The sequence below is a fragment of the Physcomitrium patens genome, chromosome 1 (assembly GCF_059467195.1).
Source record: "Physcomitrium patens ecotype Gransden chromosome 1, ASM5946719v1, whole genome shotgun sequence".
Taxonomy (NCBI): Eukaryota; Viridiplantae; Streptophyta; class Bryopsida; order Funariales; family Funariaceae; genus Physcomitrium; species Physcomitrium patens.
Genome location: NC_143410.1, coordinates 18290319 through 18297105, shown reverse-complemented (window position 1 = coordinate 18297105; position 6787 = coordinate 18290319). Strand labels below are relative to the sequence as shown.

At 35.6% G+C, this 6787-nt stretch overlaps 1 long non-coding RNA gene across 1 annotated transcript; it reads right to left on the bottom strand.

Moving 5' to 3' along the window:
• Window positions 1-380: 380 nt before the first annotated feature.
• LOC112278737 (uncharacterized) lies at window positions 381-2581 on the bottom strand. The gene is made up of 2 exons (XR_002968786.3): window positions 2257-2581; window positions 381-2078 (listed from the first exon to the last, which is right to left on the bottom strand). It is a non-coding gene; the product is annotated as an uncharacterized LOC112278737 (long non-coding RNA).
• Between the last annotated feature and the right edge of the window lie 4206 nt (window positions 2582-6787).

Sequence of the window (6787 nt, the reverse complement as noted above, 5' to 3'; positions counted from 1 at the left end):
GGAAATCTATATTAATATACAACAATTTTCTTATCTTATAATTTAATTATATAGAGTTACTACAATAGGTTCTTATTAAGGACCCTTTTCAGTTTAATAAACGTCCATTAATCACTAAAAAAAAAAAAAAAAAAAAAAAAAATCATGATTAACCAAGCATGCAAGAAAATAAATCCTAAGTTCTCAATCCATCGCAAAAATATTATGTATTTTTTATTAATTTTTCATCCATTAATCAATAATCATTCAATTAAAATTTTTCATCTATAAATGAATTTTCATCCATAAATATTTCTTCATCCACAAATAAGAATTCATCTACTTTTATATTCATCCGATACAAAAATCCATCCTCTAACCTAATTCATTCAATTCTCATCTAATCGTAAATCCATTCAATTTAGTATTAAACCCTTGTTCTACACAAAAGTATTGGAAATTCTCACAACTTGAAAAACTTGGACAACGAACCTTGAGCTCCTTCTTAACAGTAGCACCCACTATCTAATGACTGCATGAGCTCCTATTCAATACTATCAACGATTAAGGGTAGCTGTGGTTCTACCTTGGCTCTCCAAGGTGAGCTTGCTACGGAGCTTGCTTCACGAGCTTCGATTACACAACCTAAAGCTACCTGACATTAGTGGCTAGCAGCAACAATTAACGTCATCAATCAACTTCACTTCAATTACAATGTGCCATGACCTTCGCAGTGTTCCCTCGGAAGCGTCGAGGATTCTCCGCAATAGTGACCCTTCCTTCACTCCATGTGGAAATCCAGATCGTCTGATCGCAGCAGTTGGTCAGCCACTCGCTCATCACTGCACCATGGTATTTGCCGACCGCAACTATAGAGAGTAAAATGACAAGCCTCTGCTGGCACTAGATCCCCCTCTTCGAGCTGCTTAGGATTTGTACCCACTGAATGCCGAATCTGCCTGAGAGCACCTTGCTGGAATACCGATATCCACAACCTAGCAGAGCTTGATTGATGAGAAGGCTCTAGCTCAAGGATATGAATTGGATGATATGGACTTGGAAGATCATTTGCCGCAGCGGAGGTGGTCAACCCGAGCCTCCGGGTTGCAAGAAGAACCGCATCCTAAGGAAATTAAAGATCTAATCCGACACAGCACCGCATTATCACTGCAATGCGACTGCCGAAACAACAACCATAGAACAGCAGCAATACTTGGATTCAACACAAACAACTAGAGGAACTATGACAAGCTAGGATGCCAAACCAGGCACCGTCAACATAGGAGAGCACAACCGCAGCCCTTGTTGAATGGAATAAAAATTTAATGAACAAGTGGTTAGGACCACTACTCCACTGGAGAGGAGCCAAAATCAACCAAACGTGAGCGCCAAACTGTTGTTGAACAACCAGCTTCCTTAGCCCTGATTGTCAGCACCTTAGCAACGACTTCAAAATTTCAAATATCCGCAAACCCGATTGCAGCACTACCACCGCGGCACCCGCAGAAGGAAAAAAAACAATCCTAGACCATTAGTGCAAAAGGAGTCGAAGATGTGCAAGTAACATTTTGGAGTCCACCAAGCGCTAATTTCCTTAAATCAATACTAGTGTATCTGATCTGCTGCCGTCTTGAACCTTCTCTTCTACGACCCTTAACACAACCTTTAATTTTGTCCTCGAGATAGGACAGCAGCGATCGACGAAGTTGACCACGAAAGTTCTAGCACCACAAAACAATGAGAAATGAAAAAACGGGATAGTGCCACTAGACCCACTACAATCATCAATAGAGTTGCGAGCACTTGTAGACACGGTGGAGCAATAATTGGAGCACAACTTGCTCCGATGATCACACAATTACAATGAAAAGAATCCGCTACATGCCTCCGAGAGAACTAGAAGTGATTCACAAGCCTCCACGCGTCCTTTGCAGCTTCAGAGCAACTATCTGGGGCACACTTGTAATGCTCCCTCCGCATGCACTTTCACGGCAACCCCGCACCACTAAACCTAGATCTCGAAGGAAAACAAAACCGCCATCGACGCCACTCCAGCACGAGGAATCATCAACAAGAATCCACTTGAGAGCGCTTTTCCACTGCCATAGAACCAAGTAGAAATGGGAACAATGTGGATAGCGCCGAAGAAAACATCAAGAAGAAAGCCGCACAAGGTGGGCAGGTGCATCACCACTGCACTGCAGTAGCGCAACTGGAGAGGAACAACCACAAAACTCGTAGCCGTCGACAGGTTCAATGCTAAACATTGCAACTCACCTACAGCCGTCGAAAAAATCAAAACACAGAAGACCAGGGTGGTGTCGCTCCACACAGTAGCAATGCATAATTAGCACAACCACCAAAGCCTCTGCCCACCGGACTGAGCCGCCAACACCTAGAACCTAGACAAGAGAGCCAAAGCAAAAGAACCTCCAGCAGCCACCAGCCATGATTCACGGAGCTCCACAACACACCAAGGAGCAGAAAAAAAACTGGAAAAAAGAAGGACCGCAGCACAGCCACGACAGCGACAAGGCCAGAATTTTAGAGTTCGTTGCTACCAGCCTCAACACCGCACTTAGCCCACGCCAGGTCTACAGGAGCTCAGAAAAATAAGATAAAAAACCAAACAAGTGGAGAGCAAATGCAACCTGTGGAGCTCTGAAAATCAGAAAAAAAAAAAAAAATACAGAAAACAAATGGAAAGCCATCACGTCGCGGTCGGGACAGCTGTCAACAGTGGCTGTTACCGAAAGGCGGATCGGTCCAATACCCGGGTAGTCCAGTACCCGGTCCGGCCGATACTCGCAGCCCGTACGAATCTGGCCCCATATGTGCGCGGCCCGTATGGTCCAATACAATATTTGTATTGTATTAAGCATAATATACTATATACATGTTATATTCAATACATAATATACCATATACAATACGGCATATTTAGCTTTATATAATACTTGAATTTAATATTCTAAATTCTCTCTAGATGCTCCAAAAATACTAAAAAAGATGCTAAATTGATGCCTCTAAGATGCCTTTTAAATTGAGCATTGCTATTAGATTTTCTATACTAAATTGTATTTTCTCCAATAACACTAATTTTCCTTTATTTAAAATCCTCTAAACTAATCTTCACCTAACAAGTATTGTTTTAGCCATCTAAATGCATCATTTTGTTCTAAAACAATCAATAAGTCAATTTGATGAATCACACTGTGTACCAATTATCTTCTCAAATTGAGAAGTTCAACAAAATTATTTTTTGACTATCTTAGAAAGACTGGTTGCAAGATATGAATGCATCTTACACTTAATTCAACAACAAAATTGCCATTCACCACTAGCATCAATACATGCATATTCATATCGATAATTGCATAACTTGAGAAAAAACCTCAATGACTTGATAAGTCATGAGTAACGATAGGACCTTCAGAATAAGTCCAGAGTAAAAAGAGTTTGTATGGGCACTTACATCCTACTTGGTTCTTGTTATGCAAGTATATCTTGTGGCCATAATACATAAAAACTGGTTAGATGTTTTTGCAAATTTCACTATTAAGCTCTAAGATTAGTCTGATATTAATGAACAACCACCATATATTAAATTAGAAGGATAAATAATTATGAAATGATTGTATAATCTAAAAGAAAAAGTAGAGTTTATTAACATCAAGACACCTTCAAAATCAAAACATGTCAAAATAAATATTGATGCATCCAGCAATATAAAAACCAATGTGATTATATTGTTCTATGAATATCAAGAAATATTTGCTTAATTACATAAGGATTTAAGGAAAATACCTCAAAGAGAGGAAAACATCAAATCTATCTTTACTCAAATATCGCTTCAATTCAAAAGAGACAATGTTAAATAAACCCCAACTACATGCAAACCATGAAGTAAGAGCTAAATAAACTCCTACAAGCCAAATTTATTTTACATGTGGATTCTACTCCATAGTTGTCATCCATGGTAATTATTCCAAAAAAATTAAGAGTTCTATGAATTTGCATGGATTTTCATAGATTAAATGCTACTACAAAAAATAATCATTATTTCTTCCCGAATATGGAAGAAATCATTGACAAAGTAGCAGGCCACAAGTTATATAGCTTCATTGATTGTTTCTTGAAATACTACTAGGTAGCTATAGCACCAAAGGACAAAAGAAAATAGTTTTTATTACAAAATAGGAACCATTTCAATTTAAACAAATATCATTTGGTACAAAAAATATACAAATAATATTCCAACGTGTGATAGAATATGCATTTAAATTATATCTCAAAAAATTCTTTTGAATATACTTCAATGATAGAACAATCTATAGACTTAAAAAAGAACATATCCAACATCTACAACAAATCTTTAAAGCTTGTCAAAAATATGGCATCAGCCTCAATGCAAATAAATGCATGTTTTTATTCTTCTTTGGATTCATATTCAAGTATATTGTTTGTCTTTTGGATAAGTCATTCGATCCTAAGAAAATCAAACAAATACAAAACATGCTCAAATCTTGCAATCAAAAAATAATACATAATATGCTTGAGATTATTAAGTTCAACCAGACTTTTATAAAAAAAATTGCATACTTGATTTCATCCACATCCAAATTCAATAAACTTGAATATAAGTATAATCATTATTAAAATACTACAACTATTAAAGCTTTTGAGGAAGTCAAATGTGCATATGTAAACCATCTAATATTATTGGTATTTAACTAATAATTCCTATTTTTCTTATATATTAGTGTATTTAATGTCTCTGTCAAAATAATACTTATGCAAAATTACACTAAAAAAATAGATCAACATGTATCTTATGCAAACCAAAGGTTAAACACAACAAAACAAAATTATTTAACTACAAAATACAAGGCCCTAGCTGAAATAAGACTAGTCTATCTCAAGTGTCCAAGACCCCTCTAATCCATAGCAACATAAAACTTCATCACAAGATAGGACGGACTGGACAAAAAAAAAAAAACTAAACAAAATTAAATAGAATAGAACATGGAAGACAAAACTAAACAATTCGAATTAAAAAAAAAAACAAAATAAAACTAGAAGATATAAAATCTAATTGTATTAAGAGAAAGGGTCTGAAGCTATACCTAACTAGATGCCCCAAAAGGCTCACGCCAATCCTATTTATACTTTGTTCTATCACCCTAGACTTTCTTGAATGTTTTTAGATAATAGACTCCAATTAAATAACTACCTTAAACTCCTTCTAGAAGGTTCCATGGTAGATCTTATTTAAGTAACCACCTTAGCTTTTTTAGAAGGTTCTATGGTTTGTCCCACTTAGATAACTATCTTAAATTCTTTTTAGAATATTCTATGGTAGATCCTATCTAGTTCACTAACCTATTCTCAATTCTAAAAACTTCCATGGTTCTAATTATCTATCTTTATGTATCAATAATACAAATATCTTATCTATATCTTATTACAATTAATTTCTCTCTACTAATATGGAACGTCCTTGTTTTGCTCTTGATGGTGTGTTCAAATTGTCTCTTAGCAATGGATGAGGTTTTGTGCAGGTTCCTACATTGCATCATGGATTGGATAACCTTTCCAACTAACTTTGTCCTAGAATTGAGGACATCCACTACCATGGCAAATGATATTCTAAAATGCTGTTTATTTCATATTCTTGTTGATCATCAATTACAATTAGTGGTAGTGGTGGTGGTTGGTATGAATTTAGAAAGCCTTTTGGTTTGATATGAAATCCCTATAGTTGCAAAATATGGAAGATTAGATGGATCCAAATATGTAGTAGAAGCTTGAAGCAATATGCAACATCAAAAATCACAACAAAAATGGGGAAAGGTCTAAGCCACCGAGGTGATAGTTTATAGATTTGGATTGATGTAGCAAGTAGCAAGTTGGCATTAGACAGTAACACTTGATTATCCTCTTGAAAGATCTTGTATTATTGGTGGTTATCTACATATTGCTTTTGTCAATTTTGTATATTAAGGAGGCAATGCCATGCCTCTTGTAAGACCAAGTGAAGTTGCTTTGAGAGTCGATCCACAAAGATGGCAACTGCGGTATAATTATGAGATGTCTGTAGCAAATATGTAATGAGATTGATAGTCATCCACTCTCAACGTGCCATTCATATATATCTTGTTGTCTTGAAGTCTTAAAGTATGTACTAGGCTTACTCAATTTCAACCTACTAGATGTTGACTTCCTTGTCCTCGAGGCTTCTATTTGCCCTTGTAAAGTAGCTATTTAACCTAAAAAGTGATGTATTTGAATTTCAATCTGGGATTGCTTTGCCATATCTTTTATGTTGTAATTTTTCCACTAGACTTCACTATTGTAATGCCTTCTCACCTCCCGATTGACTTTTTAAGAGTAATTCATGGTAGCCTCAACACAATATCCAATGTAAGTGCAATAATTAATCTTGGACTAGATGATGACTATTGAAATACTACAAAAAATATATTCTAACACTTGCTCTAATACCAATGAAATAGGACCAGTCTATCTCAAGTTTCTAAGATCCTTCTAATCCATAGCAACATAAAACCTCATCACAAGATAAGACAAACTAGATCAGAACAAAATTGAAAAAAATTAAACAAAATAGAATACAAAAGATAAAACTAAGCAACCAAAATTACAAAAAAATAAAATAAAATAAGAAGATACAAAATCCAATTGTATTAACAAGAAGGATTTGAAGCCATGTCTGACCAGATGTTCCAAAAAGCCTTGGCCAGTCCTATTTATACTTTCTTATATCACCCTTGATTTTTTAAAATATTCT